This window comes from Chrysochloris asiatica, unplaced genomic scaffold (genome assembly GCF_000296735.1).
Source record: "Chrysochloris asiatica unplaced genomic scaffold, ChrAsi1.0 scaffold00169, whole genome shotgun sequence".
NCBI lineage: Eukaryota > Metazoa > Chordata > Mammalia > Afrosoricida > Chrysochloridae > Chrysochloris > Chrysochloris asiatica.
The window spans coordinates 2611223-2621216 of NW_006408687.1; positions in this window are offsets into that span (position 1 = coordinate 2611223).

Sequence of the window (9994 nt, forward strand, 5' to 3'; positions counted from 1 at the left end):
TCGCGGAAGCAGCAGTCAAGAGTTCAGGCGACTTATTGCATTAGGCAAATCTGCTGCACAGGAACTTTTTAAAGTGTTGAAGAGCAAAGATATCAGCTTGAGGACTAAGGTGCACCTGACCCAAGCCATAGAACGTGACTGGATCTTGGCTGAAAACAGAGAATACCAGAAAGATGTTTACCTCTGCTTTATTGACTACACAAAGGCCTTCTTCGGTGTGTGGAACATGGCAAGCTATGGACAACATTGCAGAGAACGAGTATTCCGGAACACTTAAACGTGTTCATTAGAAATCTGTACTTTGACTTAGGCAGTCATTCAAATAGAACAAGGGGACACTGAATATTTCGAAGTGAGGAAAGGTGTACACCATATTTATTCAATCTGTAGGTAAGCAAATAATCTGAGAAGTTGGATTCTATGAAGAAAATGTGGCACCAGGATTGGAGGAAGATTCATGCACAGCCTACAGTATGCAGATTACAGAAACTTGTTTTCTAAAAGTGATGAGGATTTAAAGGACTTACTGATGACGATCAAAGACCACAGTATTCGGTATGGGTTGCACCTCAATTAGAAAAAATAAAATTCCTCACAACTGGACCAATAAAATCAAAATAAATGGAGAATAGATTGAAGTTGTCAAGGACTTCATTTTGCTCAGATCAACCATCAACAATCATGGAAGCAGCAGTCAAGAAATTAATGTTGTAATGCACTGGGAAATCTGCAAGACATCTTTAAAGTGTTCAAAAACAAAGACGTTAGTCTGAAAGACTAAGGTGCACCTGACTCAAATCATGGTATTTTCATTAGCCTCATATGCATGCAAAAGTTGGGTAGTGAATAAGTAAAACAGTAGAAGAATTGATGCATATGAGTTATGGTGTTGAAGGAGAATATTAAAAGTACTGTGGACTGCCAGAAGAACAGTGTTGAAAGAAATACAGCCAGAGTGCTCCTTAGAAGTCAGGATGGCCAGACTCATACTCTGGACGTATTATCAGTAGGGACCAATCCCTGAAGGACATCATGCCTGACAAATTGGGAGATCAGAAAAAAGAGGAAATGCCTCTCCAGGATGATTTGACACAGTGGCAGCAGCAATGGGCTCAATGTTAGCAACGATTGTGTGGTTGGCGCATAACTGGGCAATGTTTCATTCTGTTATACATACGGTCATTATTTGTCGATGGCACCTAACAACAGTAACAATGTATTAAGATAATACGTATTATTTTAGAAGTATGGTAGTGTGTCATGGAGTCAGTTTCAACTTATAGCGACCTTGAATTGGGTTTCCAAGACCAAAAGTCTTTATCGGAGTAGAAATCCTCATCTTTCTCCTGTGGTATGGCTGGTAGTGTCGAACTGCTGACCTCGAGGTTAGCGGCCCTACTCATAACCACTACACTACCAGAGTTCCTTAATCTAGAGGTATAGTCACCCTATTATGAAGAGACAGGTAGAGGCCACGTCATGCATGAGGGTTTAGTTGTAGTAAAGCTTTTTCCTGTATGTGAAAACAGGTAACACAATTACACTTTTTTATCTGTAGAGTTTCAATGGTAAAATCAGTCTTTTAAATTTTATTTTATATCCTTTTTGGGTTGTTTCAGAAGATGCAATATCAAAAGGACAGAATATTAATTTGAAAGTTATGTCATAATTTCATTTAATATGTTTGTTTCATGTGGTTATGTTAGTTTTAATTACTATATATATGTGCAAATTTACAGTGTCTCTTTGTGCTTAATTAAAAGAGTATAAGCATTAAGCAAGGAATTCTTGTAAAGAGTTTTGAGATCCTTGGAATAACAGTTACATATTAAAAAAAATTAGTGTTGAGAATGTAAATATGATAAACAAGATATTATGATAAAGAAGTTGAAGTTGAGCAAATGTCAAGTGTATATTCTAGAGGCCTGAGGTACGCAAATAGATATTCACAGAGACAATGGTCTTTCTTCCATCTGTGTTCCTGGGAAATTAAAACATCTCGCACAGATGATCTAGAGAGTCTTCTGGGGTACCTTATAGCAAGGAATTATCATTGCCTTTTAGAATTACTTCAAACAACTTCTTTAGCTACTAACTAACAGCTACCAACTTTATTGGCATCTCTCCAAGAAATGCCTTCTCCCTTCCTTCCTACACAGAAGAGCATTATGCTGACAATTTACAATGCTCTCCTATTGCAGTAGTTTGTCTGTTGTCATCATCTCCCTACCCTTGGTGTGTCACTCTTCCCTAGAGCCAAGCTAGTTTCTAATAGTGATGTGTTTGCTTGGGGATCACAGTCACTCTCTCAGGACACTAAGGACTGTTCATGTACCTCAGGAGCCTTAAGTGTGTGCATGGGTGTGGGAGTGAGGGGGTTCAAAGGCCCCACTGCTTCCTTTCTTCTCTGTTCCCCAACCCCTTACTACCCGCCCTCTGATGCCAGTTGACTCATTCATTCTTCATAACCCATCATCTCCTTTGGAGCTTGTCCATGTTTTCCCCGCCTGCCCATTTCCTCCTCTCCCTGGAGTTCTAATTCTAAGACTGAAAAATGCTTTCCTAAAGAGATGAGTGATATCACATCCTTTTGCAAATTGTTTATCTTATCCCTAACCCTTGCTACACCCAGCAAATTTAATTCCATTTGTGCAAGAGATGTCATCCTTAACACTTGTGCTTGAATCATACTTATTTTAAATGCATTAGAACATCTTGCTACTAAAAATAGTTCTCTGAAAAATGTCTACAGCAAAGAAAACCCACTACCACCCATTCATATATTTTATAAATAAAGATATTAAACTACACTGTTTGCCAAAACAAGGTGCAGCTGTAGATAACAAAGCAACCTGGCTATCTTAAATAATAAACATTTCCTTTTTAGCATGTAACAACCAGGGACTGATGTTGTCACTGGAAAAAATAAAGGCAATTTTCTTTATACTATCTAGTCCTTTAAGTCGGGAGCTCTGGTAGCATAGTGGTTACAAATCGGGCTGCTAATCTCAAGGTCAACAGTTTAAAACTACCAGTGATTCCATGGGAGAAAGAGGAGGCTTTCTGCTCCTGTAAAGATTTACAGCCTTGGAAACCCTATACAGGGTCACTATGAGTTGAAACTAACTCCACAGCACATACCAAAATACCAGTCCTATAAGTCACAGGAGAAAGATAGACTATCTGCTACCACAAAGACTTAAAGCCTCGGAAATCTTCTACGGGGATCACTAGAGTCCTGATGTGGCACTGTGGGTTAATGAGCTGGACTTCAAAGTTGGTTTGAACCACAAGGTCGGTGGTTATAGCTCCTCGGAAAACCTTCACAGGGTCGCTATGGGTCGGAACTGACTCTTTGCTACTGAACAATAGCAACAACAAAATGAGTCAGAGCCAACTCCGCTGTATCAAAGAACAAGTCCTATAAGGCAACAGATCTTTAAAAATTAAATAAGCGGGCTAAAACCGACTAGATGGCACTTCACAACAACAACAAATCTATTGGATTATAGCTAACAACAATATAACTTTTTATATTTATTGCAAACACCCACAATTGAATACATCTTAATACAATGGTAAAGATTGTTGTTGTTGTTGTTAGGTGCCACCGAGCCAGTACCGACTCATAGCACACCTATTATGTACAACAGAACTAAACACTGTCCGGTCCTGCATCAACTTCACTACTGTTGCCATGCTTGAGTCCATTGATGTTGCCACTTTGCCAATCCATCTTTCTGGGGGTCTTCCTCTTTTTCTCTGACCCTCCACCTTACCAAACATGATATCCTTCTCCAGCGACTGGTCCCTCCTGACAGTATGTCCAAAGTAAGAGAGATGAAACTTGACCATCATGGCCTCCAAGGAGCATTCTGGCTGTACTTCTTCCAACACAGATTTATTGGTTATTTTAGCTGCCCGTGGCACTTTCAATATTCTCCTCCAACATCATGACTCAAATGCATCAATTCTTCTATGGTCTTCCTTATTCACTGTCCAGCTTTTGCATGCATATGAGGTTACAGAAAATACTATGGCTTGGGTCAAGCACATCTTAGTCCTCGAGGTGACATCTTTGCTCTTCAACACTTTAAAAAGGTCTTGTGCAGCACATTTGCCTAATGCAATACATCATTTGATTTCTTGATTGCTGCTTCCGTGAGTGTTGATGGTTGATCCAAGAAGAATGAAGACTTTGTCAACTTCAATGTTTTCTCCATTGATAAACATCATGTTTATTGGGCCAGTGGTGAGGATTTTTGTTTTCTTTACATTGAGATGCAATCCATGCTGATGACTTTGGTCTTTGATCCTCATCAGAAAGTATTTTATGTCCTCTTCACTTTCAGCAAGCAAGATTGTATCGTCTACATATCGAATGTTGTTAATGAGTCTTTGTGCAATACTGATGCCACGTTTTTCTTCATATAACCCAGTTTCTTGGATTATTTGCTCAGCATACAGGTTGAGTAAGTATGGTGAAAGAATACAACCCCATCACACACCTTTCTTAATTTTAAATCATTTAGTGTTCTCGTGTTCTGTTCTAACAACTGCCTCTTGGTATATGTACAGATTCATCATGAACACAATTAAGTGTTCCTGAATACTCATCCTTCGCAATGTTGTCCATAGCTTGTCATGGTCCAAATAATTAAAAGCCTTTGTGTTGTCAATAATTTAAAGGTAAACATCTTTTTTATAGTCTCTGCTTCCATCAAAGATCCGTCGGACATCAACAATGATATTGTGGCTAATGACATCCAAGTATTCCCAAGTGCATGGTGGTGGTGGCTGTGTGCCACTGAGTCAGTTCTGACTCATAGCAACCTTGAATAGGGTTTCCAAGGCTGTAAACCTTTATGGGAACAGAAAGCCTCATCTTTCTTTTACAGAGCAACTGGTAGATTTAAACTACTGACCTTACAGTTAGCAGTCCATTTCATAATCCACTATGTTACTAGGGGTGTGTTGTTGTTTGTTGTTAATAGCATTGAGTAAGTTTTGACCCATAGCTAGCCTGTATAGGTTTATCAAGGAGTAACTGGTGAGCTTGAACTGCCGATCTTCCAGCTCAATCAGACTTTGCAGTCCAGAGCACTTACACACAGTGCCAGAAAAGGACTCCACCAGGGGTGTAGGAGATGTAAATAATTTTCTTATCCATGCGGCTGCTTCTGTAGAGAGCAAGGAAGGAAATTGAAGGGGTGACAGCAGAGAGAGGGGATGTGAACAAAACTCCATCCTTACATTCTTGTGGACACTTCCTCAAATGGTAGAAAAGTTTAAGAATAAAGTTGAATAAGATTTATTATATTAAGTGAATCACCAAGTCTCTTTTGAGGACATGTAAGCACAGTTCCACCTATGGGTATGATTTGGATACTGAAAAGATTTTTATCCGATCCACTCAGTTGGAACAATTTAGCTAGACATAGTTGTTGCTCTATTTCTTTCACAGATTGCATAATTCTAATTGGCTATCAGATCACCATATGTAAGTGGTTCTTGAGGGCTCCTAGGGTAATAGCAATAGCATATGTTCTAAAATAATTCTGACCTTAGGCTTTTGCATTTGTTATTCCCTCTGCTTTTCACATCTTTCTACCACTTCTTTGTATGACTGTCTTCTTGTCATCATTTATTCAAACCAACTCAAAGAGGATTTCTCAGACTCTGTCAATATATAGTAGTCACTTTCACTTCAGTCCTCTGTAACTCACATTATTTTCCTCAGAGTCTTATCACAATTTGAAATGATTGTTTTTATTTATTAATTTAATTGTTCATTGTCTATGTCTTTCCACTATAATGAGAACAGGAACCTCATAATTCTAGTTCACTGCTCATCTCCAATACGTAGGTAAGTACCTGTAATAATAAATGAGGGAAACATATACTATTGCAAGACATACTGATAAATAAGATAATTTTATTGAAAGCAGTGAATACAATTGAGAGTTGCAACTCATTAATTACATGGAAGCTGAAGCAAAGAGAAGTAGAAACAATATGTACATTGTTTCTTTTATAGGCCAAATCCCAGAAGATGAATAAACTCAGAGCTTTGTTTAATCTGCTCACTCAGTTTTCTTTCCCAACTGCACTTTGTGCATGTGAAAATACTTGTATATTGTGGAATACTTTATAAACATAAAATATTTAATTTTTATTCCCAAGTTGTAAATAATAAATATATTACATTCACCTTACTACTTTGCTTAGGCAAGGAGCACATTGATTTTATGGGAGACAATTTATTTTCATAAACTCTCTCACACAGGAGGGAAGAAACTTTCATTGAGTATTTATAATAGATCTAGTTCAATAAAAACCCTCAAAAAAATCCTAAAACATACTGTTTGTTATTCCTACTACTCAGATAAAGAAACTGAGATTAAAAGAGTTTAGCAATCCAAAATTAAATTATGTAATTAAACCTAGCTCTGATTCCAATGTTTTCCTGCTATTCATGAATTTTCAGTGGCTAGTTTATCAGAAGTGGTTCACTTCTCCTTCCTAGTCTGTTTTCACTTGGAAGCTCCTCTGAAACCTGTCTACCATGGGTGACCCTGCTGATATTTAAAATATTGATGGCATAGCATTCAACATCTGAGCAACACACAAAGCACCACACAGGCGAGTGGGGTCAGTTTCATCACTCATTTTTTTGCAATATTGAAGGATTCCATGGATAAAACATTGAGTGAAAACGAAGCATTAAAAGAAGATAGAAGGAATGCATAGAGTCACTACACCAAAAATAATTGTTGTTGTTGCTGTTGTTAAGAGCCATTGAGTAAGTTTCGACTCATAGTGACCTGGTATAGGGTTTCCGAGGAGTCGCTGGTGAGTTTGAATTGCTGATATTGTGGTTCAACCTGACCTATTAGTCAATGTTTAAGCATTTCAATGGATAATATATGATCCCAAACTGATGGCATTGAAAGACGTCTAAGCTGCATTGAAAGTATTGTCAAAACAACAAGGTTCCAGGATTTGACAGAATATAAATGAAAATGTTTCAACAAACTGATGCAGCACTGGAGGTGCTCACTCATTTATACCAAGAAATTTTGATGGCAACTACCTTACCAACTCATTGGAAATAATCCATATTTGTGCCCATTCCGAAGAAAGGTGACCTAATGCAGAAAGCACAGAGCAACGTCATTAACATCACATGCAATTAATGTTTTGCTGAAGATAATTGAAGACTAGTTCTAGCAGTATATTGACAGGAAGTTGCCAGAAATTCAAACCAGATCCAAGAGAATGTAGAATAATGGATATTATTGTTAGTTTTAGATGGATCTTAGCTGAAAGCAGAGAAAACCAAAAAGATATTTATTTGTACCTTATTGACTATAGGCTTAGACTGTGTGGATCAAGACAAACTATATATAGATAACATTGTGAAGAATGGGAATTCCAGAATACTTCATTATGCTCATGAGGAACCTGTACATAGATCAAGTGGCAATCACTAGAACAAAGTAAGGGATACTGCACGGTTTAAAATTAGGAAAGGTGTGTGCCAGGGCTGTATACTTTCACTACACTTGTTCATCTGTATGCTGAGCAAATAATCCAAGAAACTGGATTAAATGAAGCATCTGACATCCAGATTGAAGGAAAACTCATTTACAACCTGCAATTTACAGATGACACATCCTTGCTTGCTGGAAACAAAGAGGGTTTGATGAAGATCAAAGACTACAGTGTTCAGTATGGATTGCACCTCAATGTAAAGAAAACAAAAATCCTCTCCACTGGACCAGTAAATAACATCATGAAAAAAAGATAAAAGATTTAAGTTGTCAAAGACTTCATTTTGCTTGAGTTTACTATCAACACTCATGGAAGTCAAGACATTTAACTACAGATTGAAATAAGCAAATCTATTGCAAAACACCTCTTTAAAGTGTTAAAGAGCAAATGTCACTTTGAGAACTAAGGTTCACCTGACCCAAGGCATAGTATTTTCAATTGCTTCATATACACCAGAAAACTGGATAATGAATAAGTAAAACTGCTGAAGAATCAATGCATTAGCCATTGGCTAACAATATTGAAAGTACCAAAGACTGCCAGAATAACAAACAAATCTGGTTTGAAAAAAAGTAGGACCAGATTGTTTCTTAGAAGTAAGGCTACTAGACTTTGTCTCTCATACTTTGAACATGTTGTCAGGAAGGACCTATCCCTGGAGAAGGACATCATGTTTGGTAAAGGGGAGGGCTGATGAAATAAAGGAAGACCCCCAATGAAATGAATTGACACAGTGGAAGCAGTAAAGGGCTTAAACATAACAACAGTTATGAGAAAGGCACAAGGTCACACAGTTTTTCATTCTGTTGTGTCTAGGGTCATATGAGTCAGAATTGACTTGATGGCACCTAACAACAACAACAACTGAATCCAAAGTTAATGCTTTCTGATATATTATGATGCCCCAGAAGGGCAATAAAATGCAAAAAACACCCCCCAAACTACCTCTTAACTCTGTCCTTAAGTCTTATTTCATATTCCATATTGTGTTTAAACATGCTGACTTGTGGTAAAAGATAGATTTCCTTGCAATAGGGAGAAAAATATGAATTCTCTATGTCTGTTGCCTCACCAACATGATTCTATTCTTAAAAAACATGACCTTAGTCTATTTTATCATCCACTCATTTGTCAGTTTGCAACACCATGGTGGCTTGCATGTTTCTGTGATGCTGGAAGCTATGCCAACAGTAATTTGAATGCCAGCAAGGTCACCCATGTTGGAAAAGTTTCAGATGAGCTTCCAAACGAAGACAGACTCAGAAGAACTAGAGGCACACTGTTTCTGAATGTTTAGTCACTGAAATACTATGAATAGCAGTGAAACACTGTCAGATTGTTGAATATTGAAATATGATGAATAACACCCAAATATTGTCAGACATAGTTCCAGAAGATGAGCCCCTCAAGTTGGAAGGCAATCAAAATACAACTGGTGAAAAACTCCCTCCTCAAAGTAGAGTTGAACATGATGACATGAACAGAGCAAAGCTTTCAGGATCTTCATTTGCTGATGAAGCACAACTCAAAATGAGGAGAAATAGCTGTAAACATCCATTAAAAATTGAAACAAGGAATGTGTAAAGTATGAATCTAGGAAAAATGGAAGTTTTAAAAATGAAATGGAACATATAAACATAAACATTGATATGCTAGGCATTAGTGAGCTAAAATAGACTGTTATTGGTCATTTTGAATCTGACAATCACATGGTTTATTCTGCCAGGAAAGATAAAATGAATGGTGTCACATTCATCATCAGAAAGAACATATCAAGATCTGCTTTGAAGTACACCACTATCTGTGGTAGAATAATATCCATATACCTATAAGGAAGACCAGTTAATACAATTATTATTCAAATTTATGCACCAACCACTAAAACCAAGATGATGAAATTGAAGAATTCTACCAACTTTTAGCTGTTGTTATTGTTAACATATCGTCCAGTAGGTTCCCACTCATAGTGTCCCTGTACAGATATTTGAAGAGCAACTGGTGAATTTGAACTGCTGACCTTGTGGTTTAAGATGACCTTATGGCTCAGTGCAATATCCTGCAGCACCACACAATTTATTCAGTCTGAAAATAATCAAACATGTAATCAAAATATATTGATAATTACCAGCAATTGGAATTAAAAGGTTGGAAACAAAGTGGAAGGATGAGTAGTTGGAAAAATATGGCCCTTTATGATAGAAATGATGCTAGGCATTGCATGATGGAAGTTTACAAAACTAATGACTTCTTCATTGCAAATGCCTTTTTAAAACACCATAAAAGATGATTGCACACATGGACTTCACCAGATGAAATACACAGAAATCAAATTGACACTATCTGTGGAAAAGCTAAATATCATTAGTGAGCCCATGGACAAGGACAGAACCACGGAGGGCTACAACTGAGAGGGAAGCATCCAGCTGATATGAAGTGAGGG